The sequence below is a fragment of the Gymnoscopelus braueri genome (assembly GCF_963280865.1).
Source record: "Gymnoscopelus braueri genome assembly, chromosome: 22".
Taxonomy (NCBI): Eukaryota; Metazoa; Chordata; class Actinopteri; order Myctophiformes; family Myctophidae; genus Gymnoscopelus; species Gymnoscopelus braueri.
Genome location: NC_137624.1, coordinates 17,167,957 through 17,178,467, shown reverse-complemented (window position 1 = coordinate 17,178,467; position 10,511 = coordinate 17,167,957).

Here is a 10,511-nt window from a genome sequence, read left to right as displayed (position 1 = left end):
TTTGGCTGTTGTCGAAGTTGTTGGTGCCCTGTATTGCCAAATTAACCGTATTTAATACCATAATATGGTATAGTAGACAGGTGTTATCCGAGGTTGTAGTATAAAACGATGAAGACAGTCGCAATCTGTTGACAATGAAGATGCTCTGAGCCTCTCTTCTCTGTCAACAGATTGTCAAACTGACATTAGCTTTGATGGTAACTGGTACTGTATAAGGACTAGTAGCATCACTACCAAGTTACCCCACTTGTATCCAGTGTATGTATGGACTTTTTTCTTCTTTTTTTTGGTTAACTATTGCAGAAGTAGAGACGTGATTATTTTTTCTTATTGAGCTCTGGGAGAGCTGTACATGAGTACCTCAGGTTTTCTTTTCTTTTCTTCTTTTTTACTTGGTCAATGTCATTGCCTAAAAGGTTTGCATTGTTGAGCTATATCTATTTTCCATCTTGGTCATCAAAGACATTTTGTTCAATTTCATAACTAATCTTATGCATTTTTGGTGACAGATTTCAGAGAAGCAATCAGGTGTCTGCCGCGGCAAATTATGTTTTTATCCCCACAAAATGTGGTTACTTTATTTTGTTGGGTCTGCAGTGCTTCTCATTGTTAGAGTCATTCGGCATTAGAACTCCAACATTTGAAAAGATGTTAAATATCTGTGTCAGGTGTAAGCAAATATAAAATTATGGACAGATCATTCTGCAAATAGGTACCTTTTTCCTCATTGTTGAGTTTGTCTCATAGACATAACCACTAGGCTGGTAGTGTTCTTATGCTTAATTTATACTCTGTTGTACGAACAATAGCTGATCTACAACGCAACGTGTTTTGAGCTTGTGGATTGGCTATTTTTGGTGAGTGACAGCGTCGTATGACAATGTATAAATCAGGCTTTAGAGGAGCACGCTACTCTGTCTCACTTATTTCTGGGTTTACCACACTTGCTCATGAATGTATGATGCCTTGAATGCTTTTGCGTCACATTTTCAGTGATTAAAATGTGTGGATCAATGCTTCAAAATATATTTGGAAATGTGCATCCTGAGGTGTTAGTTGTTAGAACCAACCCGTTTGTTTTCTTTAATTTTCTTGTATTTCATTTGTATTTTGGTGCAAACAGAGTGGTACTCTTGCCCATTTAGTTTAGTTTAGTTATCAATAACAATGACCATAACAAAACTGCTCAATCTTTTTTACATACATAACAGATATCTTTGAATTAGCCTACATATATTGTATATTAGGGAATTATTTGATTATGCCCCTAATGTAGTGGCTCTTAATTCTGAAAGCTGCCACAAAAACTGTGTATACATTTCTCTGCCTTTACCGATGTATCTGGTGTTGACTCTTTCAGTTTTATGTTTTTTTTTATTATGAATCATTTCTCATAGAGGTGAAAGACTGACAAAGCTAATGTATATAAATATATGAATATATATCCAAACCTAAGTCCCCTTTTTAGGCTCCAGTAACTTTTTATATTTTAATAAGCAGAGATTCATTTCATTTCCAACATGCATGGAAGTTTACTGTATCTTTGTTATACCTTTTGAGCCTGTTTAAAGTGTCTTCCTGTATAATGTCTGCCATGGAAACAAACTGAGGATTCTAGTTTTAGTTGTTACAATATGGACACAGTGGCAGGGATGTGATTGTTGAGGATATCAGGTAGGAGCTAGAAATTAATGTACAGTAACTGCTAACCTGAAAAAAGTTATTTTCTCTTGGTTTTTGTAAATAAATGAAAACAAAACAGATGTTGTCTTGTGCCTTTAAATGGATCACTGGAAGTGTATACAGTACTTGCATAACGCATTGCTAACAAGGGGAATTTTGTTGTGTGTCAAAACAAGCCATCTCTCTCCCCTTCGCTTATGTCCAACACACTAATAGCAGCCAAAGAGAAAAACAATTAGCAATACCTAGCAATTTGTGTTGAATATTCCTACGTAGTGGCAACAAGGAAGTTCTATTAATCGCATAGAGTTAGGATGAGTTTGACCATATGCTTTATAAAGGAGGCAAAAACAATAACATGGACTGCTGGCATATGCACATGGTGTCTCAATGAAACCTAATACAGCAAATTATTTTCAGGCATTGTATCATTGAACAACAATTAGTTCTACAGTGTTGGTTACTCACAATTTGCTCACTCCAAAGCCGTATGGCCTCTGGATCAACTTTTGACTGCTCTGCCAGCTACTAGCCAGCAACTACACCCACGTTTTTCAGAACCAACCAAGTTCTGTTTAATTTTGCAGCACCAAAATGATCTTGCTACACACTTGTGTTGTGTCTGTCTGTCTGTCTGTCTGTCTGTCTGTGTTTATGTCAGTCTGTCAATATAATATAATGTTGCAAACTACTAGGCCGATCAGTGTGATATTTCTTGTGCATGTGTAGCAGAGTAGCTCAGCCTGATACCCAAAAAAGCCTAATATCTCCCCTGGCCAAGGAGGAACTCCCTCTTGGAATGGCGCTAGATGTTTGCTTTCCCCACACAGGAGACCCAGGTTCGAATCTTGGGTGTTACACATGCTCACGGCAGGCAGGCCACGGACCTATCTCTTGGCCAACCACATACTACTGCTACCACTATCCAGGTAAAGGCTCCTGGCAACTTTAAGGTGTAAAAGGCAGGTCTCGTTGGATGGTCCTATAACAGTCTTCAACAGGGGGTCCGGGACCCCTAGGGGGTCCTCAGAGTTCCTACAGGGGATCTGCCAAATCTTTATGTGGTGGGGAACATTAGCCGAAAATAGCAGATCTACAAGCTCACAACGCCTCGCAGCGCGAGGCGTTGTGAGCTTGTAGATCTGCTATTTTCGGAGAGTCTGTGTAGAGGGAAAAAGAGCAGACCAAGTACAGAGCCAGCGGTCAAGTTGACTAAATATTGAGGGTTTAAAGGTTAACTATCTGAAAATACACATTAACATGAATATGAACATGTTTTAATCTGCAATACAATTTTATACAATATTTAGCGGGGGTCCCTGCTTCATCTGTCTCTCAGCTAGCGGGTCCTTAGCCTGAAAAACGTTGATGTACCCCTGATGTACACACATTTGTTTCAGTGCTATTTAGGTGCTATTAGCACTTGACCTGAACAGTTCTTCACTGGCTCTTTGGGGTGATTGAGGTGCTATATAGCAAGCACCATGCTGGACAAAGAACCTGCATGGTTCTTAGGGGGTTCTCTACTGGTTCTTCACCTTCGTTTAGTTTTGTTGGGGAAATAATACCAAAAATACTTTGAATTCCAGTGTAGACCTATTTCCTAAAAGTGGTTCTCAACCTTTTTGCCCCTGTTGTCTAAAGCAAGGGTTTCTTGGGGTTCTTTTCATGCCGCGACCCCCCAAAATAATTGGACTGGGGACCCCCCACCCTGACAAGCACTTTGAATTGTAGGAGTTGAGGCATTACATTTAGTTTGATTCGGTTCCACAGATAAATATTGTGAAAATAGCCGAACTACAAGCTCACAACGCCTTGCAGTGTGAGGCGTTGTGAGCTTGCAGATCGGCTATTTTCTCAACGTTTGCCTCTTTCTCACACATTATTTGACAGTTTGGCCAATTTGGTATTAAAAAGGTCTTAAAGGTCATTAAATTGTAACTTTAGAAATGTGCATTTGTTTCTTATTTGTCTCTTATTTGTTCTCATTATGTATGTATTTTATATGTCGTTATCAGGGCATCCTTGAAAAAGAGAGCTTGCTCTCAATGGGCTTCCCTGAATAAATAAAGGAAAAATAAAGAAAGCATATACAAACCTACACTTATACTGTATGTTGGTTTGTTTACTGTTGAGTAAGAAAACAATGTTGCACATTAAGCTAGCCTCACATTATAGTCCGCTTGCCAGAATGTGAACCCGGACATGTTGAGTACACCAACGTTTTATGTTAGAAATGTTGAGTATGGGTCCCCAGCATGTGGAAACTGCCGGATGCTAACTTGCATATGTTGAGCAATTTTCAGAATTAGCGTAATTAGCTTTTATTAGCATAATCACCTATATGGACAATATTATTTCAGCAATTGTCCCGGGCCTTAGGGATATTTTCGCGCTAATCAATCTTAAATGCACCAAATTTGGCCCAGATGTAGCCCAGGGCATGTTCTAATGATTTAGCTAGGGCGCCCGAGCGGGCGACCTTTGGGGTCGCCATAGCGGCCAACTCCAAAATGGCCGCCATGTTAAACGGTTTTGGCTGTAACTTTTGAACCAGATGAGCTACAAATACAAACTTGGTGTCTATTTCATGTTTTTTGATAATTGCAAACACATTGGAATGCTTATCATTACGATTGGGTGTGTCTGAACCCCTAATATGCATATTTCCAAAATGGTGGCTATGTGAAAACGAGTTATAACTTAACCTTTGACACTTTTGGCAAACTTGGTGTTAATTTTATGTTTTTTTAAAGCATTAGAAACACATTGGAATGCTCCGATTAATGATTAAATCTATCTAGAGCACTCTAATTAGCTTATTACCAATATGACCACTATCAACAACCTAAAAAAAGCAACCTATGTATGTTACACATACAATTTTATTGAAACCATAGAAAAATGGAGTGGAGCACAGCTAGAGTATATTAAACCATACAAATAAAAATGGAAATGGGGGCGCCCCTACACGCACCACACAACACGGTTTGTTGTGTAGAACCTCAATGTTCCTCACATCCACATGATGAGGTGTAACAAACTCCGGCTTTTCCTCTCTTCCATGCGCTAGCAGGATGTGATACTACATCAGCCTTCCTTGGCCATGGGAAAAGAGTGCATGGGCAGCTTGGGAGGCAACACTGGATCTCACAGTAGCCACTGATTATGTGGATGTGAGGATGCCTCACCAACAATGAGGGGTCCAGATGACAACATATAAGCACAATGGATAGATAGATACCTTTATTGATCGCACAGGGGATTTTCAGTCACCCAGAGGCAGCACAGCAGTCAGAGTTACAAAGTTACAGATACAGAGTAAGGAATGTATACAGCAATACAAAGGTAAGACATAACAATAAGATGCACCATCACTAAAGAACAAAAGTATACACCTGTACAAACTATCCTGCACTATGCAGAAAAATAACAATAACACCAGGTTACAGTGTCCTGTCAAACTGTGCAACCAGTACAATCACTGCAATGCAAAGAAAGGTGACAAAGTGTCCACAGTGCAATCAGTACAATATCTAAGTGTAATTAGAGGTCAGAGTCCTTGGTACATCTTTTATTCCAAGTTATATGACCGGGAGCAGTATGGGTTAGCGCCCCCAGCCTGTGTCTTCCGTGAGGAAGAAGCCCAACAAACCCACGGTGAGGCCTTTAGGAGGGCCATTCAAGAAAACCGGCCCGAGGAACCATCACGCCAGAATGAAATGTTTGGATCGGGGTGTTGCAGCGGATCTGGTGCAGCGGATCTGGTGCAGCGGATTTGGTATAGTGCTCAGGTCCTGGACCTGGTGAGACGAAGGAGGAGCCCGGCCAGTAGGCCACCCACAGAGCCTAGTCCCTCCACGTGCCAGAGCCTCCCCGAGTTCCGGCAGAGTAGTTCCGGAGAAGCGGACTGAGTGGCCCTGTCTTTCCCTATAGGACTGACCGTGGGTCCGTGGACGTAAGTTGGGGCTTGACCAACCCCAGCTGGGTCACCTGGGCGAGGGTGTATGTTGCGAGACCCGAAACACCCTATGACCCCAGGCTACAACACTGATGATACGTCCCAGGTGCATCCATGTGATGTATTCTTTATAGACAGTTGACCTGGCAGAGCGACCAACCTGTGTCTCGTTGTAAATCCTCATAGCTACCTGCACAAAAGACATGCCAAGTCTCAAACAGTTCCACCCGGGGTAGGTGAATCTACCCCGGGATGCCCCACTATATCCTTGTGAAGGGAGAGGGACGTGTTTGCCATGATGGCGTCCAGCCTCCTCACTGTACGCACCTTAGCCACCCCCTCCAGTGAGGTCCCCACGACGGAGCCCACCTTCCTCACCAGCCATTTACAGCATCATGTTGCACACGCCAAAACATCAGAGTCTTCTCAGGAAGAACAGCCTGCTCCTACATTAGAGTATGTCAGACCAGTCCAACAACCTGTTCAGGTGCACTCCTAGAAACTTGTAGTTGGCTACAATCTCCACCACCTCAGCATTTATGGTGCTGGGGACCGGAGGTACCCTCTTGGTCGTGTCATAGTCCACCACCATCATCCTTGGTCTTGCTAGCATTGGGCCGGAGGCGGTTTGCCTCGCTCCAGTCCACAAAGTCCTTCGCCATGCTATCGTGCTCAACAGTGTTGTCACCTGAGATGCAGCTGACCACCGCAGTGTCATCTGAGAACTTATGTAGGGGCCATGTCTTGGAGTTGATCGGAAGTCAGATGTGTATAGGGTGAACAGGAAAGGTGACAGCACTGTGCCCTGGGGACAGCCGTGTTATTCACCAGCACCTCCGACTGACAACCCTGCAGTCTCACATACTGCGGTCTGCCCGAGAGGTAGTCTTTGATCCATGCCACCAAGCCGTGGTCCACATCATCAACACAAGCTTCTCAGCAAGCAGTTGTGGCTGGATAGTGTTGAAGTAAAAACACATGATTCTGAATGTGTTGCCCAGGGTGTCAAGGTGTGTGAATGCCCTGTTTAGCATGTAGATGATGGCATCATCAAATGTCCGCCTGGTATGCAAACTGAAGGGGGTTGAGGTATTCACTCACCATCGGTCTCAGTTGATTCAGTACCAGACGCTCAAAGGTATTCATGCTCTTTGATGTCAGAGCCACTGGCCTGTAGTCACAAGGTGCGACTTTTCTTAGGCACCGGGACAGTGCAGGAAGATTGCCACAGTTGCGGCACCCTCCCCGTCTTCAGAGAGAGGCATATCGTTTGGATCAGCGGTTCTGGACAACCGGATCTCCATTTATGGCTATACTATACTGATACGCCCAGCCCACGTATGCACGTACAGAGTTTTTGTGCATTAATTGTAAGATTGTTTCAAATACTCCTATCTATATCAATAGGAATGTGCTGCACTCCATTGTTCTATCTTTCAAATACATTATATGTGTAACATAAAAAGGTTGCTTATTAAGGTTGTTCCTAAAAGTGTTCTGGGTGAAAATGTTGAATACCTTTTTGGGGATAGTGTTGATATTGTTAATAAGTAAATTAGAGTGCTCTAGATGGATGCAATCAGACAATCGGAGCATTTCATATGTTTCTAATGCTTAAAAAACATAAAATAGACACTAAGTTTGCCAAAACTGTCAAAAGTTAACGTTTTCACATAGCCGCCATCTTGGAAATATGCAAATTAGGGTTCCAGACACACCCAATCGTAATGTTAAGCATTCCAATGTGTTTGCAATGGTCAAAAAACATGAAATAGAAACCAAATTTGTATTTGTAGCTCATCTGGTTCAAAAGTTACAGCCAAAACCGTTTTACATGGCGGCCATTTTGGATTTGGCCGCTATGGCGACCCCAAAGGTCGCCCGCTCGGGCGCCCTAGCTAAATCATTAGAGCATGCCCTGGGCTACATCTGGGCCAAATTTGGTGCATTTAAGACTGATTAGCGCGAAAATATCCCTAAGGCCCGTGACAATTGCTGAAATATTGTCCATATAGGTGATTATGCTAATAAAAGCTAATTACGCTAATTTTGAAAATTGCTCAACATATCCAAGTTAGCATCCGGCAGTTATGCTGGGGACCAGTGGTGTGTTCTACCGTGTCCCACTGTATACGCCGTGTACAGTGTAGATTTTTTGGGGAAAAAGCGTATACAGTCTACTAACCATTTCATCCATTGAAAACGCGCTAGCGTATACCCACGACCATGCGCATCTCGTGCAGGGAATGATTATAGTATACCTCCGAAAAAAAACCTAGACCACAACACTGCTGGGGACCCATACTCAACATTTCTAACATAAAACGTTGGTGTACTCAACATGTCCGGGTTCACAATGGGGCTCTATGGGCTGGCAAGTAGACTATTAAGCTAATCATCTGTAACTGTAACCTGACACCAGATGGAATAAGCTTGCTTCATTGTGAGCTTGTAGGTCTGTTCGACGTGCGAGCGACACCGTTGTACTACGATACGAAGTAGGCCAGGTGCATGGGGGAGTGGCGCGAGAACTAGATTAACGTGCATTGTTGTTTGGAAACCAAACCAGAACAAAATGGCCCCAGAGAGAGCAAACAAATAAAAATAAACTGATATTATTTTAGGTGAGTGTTAACTGGTAAGTAACTAAAGTTTTAAAATAATTGTAGTGGAGTAAAAGTACAATATTTGCTTCTGTGATGTAGTGGAGTAGAAGTAAAAGTACTGAAATTGGAAATACTCCAGTAAAGTAAAAAGACATAAAAAATGTGCTTAAAGGTAGGGTAAGTGATTTTCTTTGGTTAAAATAAGTGTTAAATAGCTCTATATTCTGATAGTACTCATTGCTATAGAGTGTTTGTTCAGTAAAAGGAGTCTCTTGTCTCTCCACCTCTTTATTAAACAGAAAATGCATTTTCGTTTCAGTTTCATTTCCAATTTGATCCAATCAGGATAGAGAACTCAATCAGGATATAGATTAAACAAGTGAATTGGAAGTGATGACACTAAGAAATGAGCTGGCAAAATCCAGGAACTGGAACACTATAAAAAATAAGCTTAAAATGGGTACTTTCTCTTGATTGGCTGAGATTTTGACACCTACCAGAAAATGTATTTTCTGTTTATTAAAGAGCTGGAGAGACGGGGAGACTCCTGTTACTGAACAAACACTCTATAGCAATGATTACTATCAGAATATAGTGCTTTAACAATTTAACAATATACTTTTTGTTTTAACCCAAAAATATCACTTACCCTACCTTTAAGTACTTGAGTACATGCACTTAGTTTCTTTACACCACTGCCTACCCCTACCTACACAGTTGCCTATAGTCATTATGTTACAGCCATTGGAGCCTTTTCATGGCTTTCAAGTGATTTTTAACAACATCCAACCTGGCGCCCCTGCATATGATAGATCATAGAAGATGTTCCCAAACCTTCAAAAATAGCTAAATTAGCCGATATCTACAAGCCCACGAGTCACACCATGTTGCATAGTGGCAAATGATGTGAGCTTAGATAGGCTATTTTCGCTATTCGTCATATAGGAAGTAGGCTAGGTTTACTACAGTAGTGTAATGTTGTGTCAAATAGGCCTATACAAGTGTGATTGGAATAGAAGCAAACATTAGGTGTGTGGGTGGCCTGCTTTATTTAAATGTATTTGATTTATTCAGAATAGTAAAGACAGTAGTAGTGTGTTAAGTGCCTCCTTATTTAATTGTATGCAGCATGCTTTATGGCTATATCTTAATACCTGTCTTTTCTACTTTGCCTTCATAAGCTCCTGGGGAGCAGAGAGACCACACCAAGGTTTGTGGACCAACACATTCTGATAAAGTTCTCTACAATGGCACCTTGAGTCCTTCAAGTTTCATGGAGTCCCCTGAAGGAGAAGTTCAGGTGCATGAGGATGGCAGACAGAAAAAAAGGTAGTCCTAATATAATTCCATCAATGAAATCTGAACTAGTTAGATGTACCAATGACTCACTGATGACAACCTACCTGACTGACTGACTGACTGACTGACTGACTGGCTTTGTGTGATCTTGTATATTTAAATGTAATGTTTAAATGTAAACTGAATTTGAAGTCACAGAGAAAAAGAAAAGTCTCAGGAAAAAAGTATTCACAAATGTGTGCAAACGAACTGCGAGACTAGTTTGAACTGTGTATTGTTCCAATTCAGACTAAAACCTGAGAGGTAGTAATTGACAAGAGTATTTCTACTCGGCCTACTGCCTAGCTCTAGCATGGAATCATGTTTTAGTTTATGGTGAACAAAAGTTAGCCTGGTAAACCCCCCTCCCTCCGGAAATCTCATTTGCATTTGAAATAAATTACAAATGAGATTTCTGGAGGGAGGGTTTACCAGGATAAACAAAAGTGGCTGAGTGAGCGTTTGCATTTTGGAGATCAGCCACTAGATGGCGACTATCTACCAATGTATCTATCTCTCAATGCTCATTTTGTCATGCAGACAAATGAGCTTGTGTGGACTGTGAGTCTGCTTTTAAAAGACAATAAAACTATTCAACACAATATTGTTGACTAGAGCACTGGTTCTCAAAGTGGGGTCCGGGGACTCCCAGGGGCCCTTGAGGGGTTTACGAGGGGGTCTCCAGCAAAATGAGGAACAGTTTAAACTTTAAACACTTAAGCACTATTTCACGTGTCACAATGCGACATGCTGTGAGCTTGTAGATCTGCTATTTTTTGAAAAATTGACAATTGTGACAACATGTTGACTAAATCTCTTATGGGGGTCCCATGTAACCTTGCACAAAATATTTTCAAATGGAGGTCCGCAGCCAAATTCATATCAGTGGTGGCGGTCCTTGACATGAAAATGTTTGAGAAACA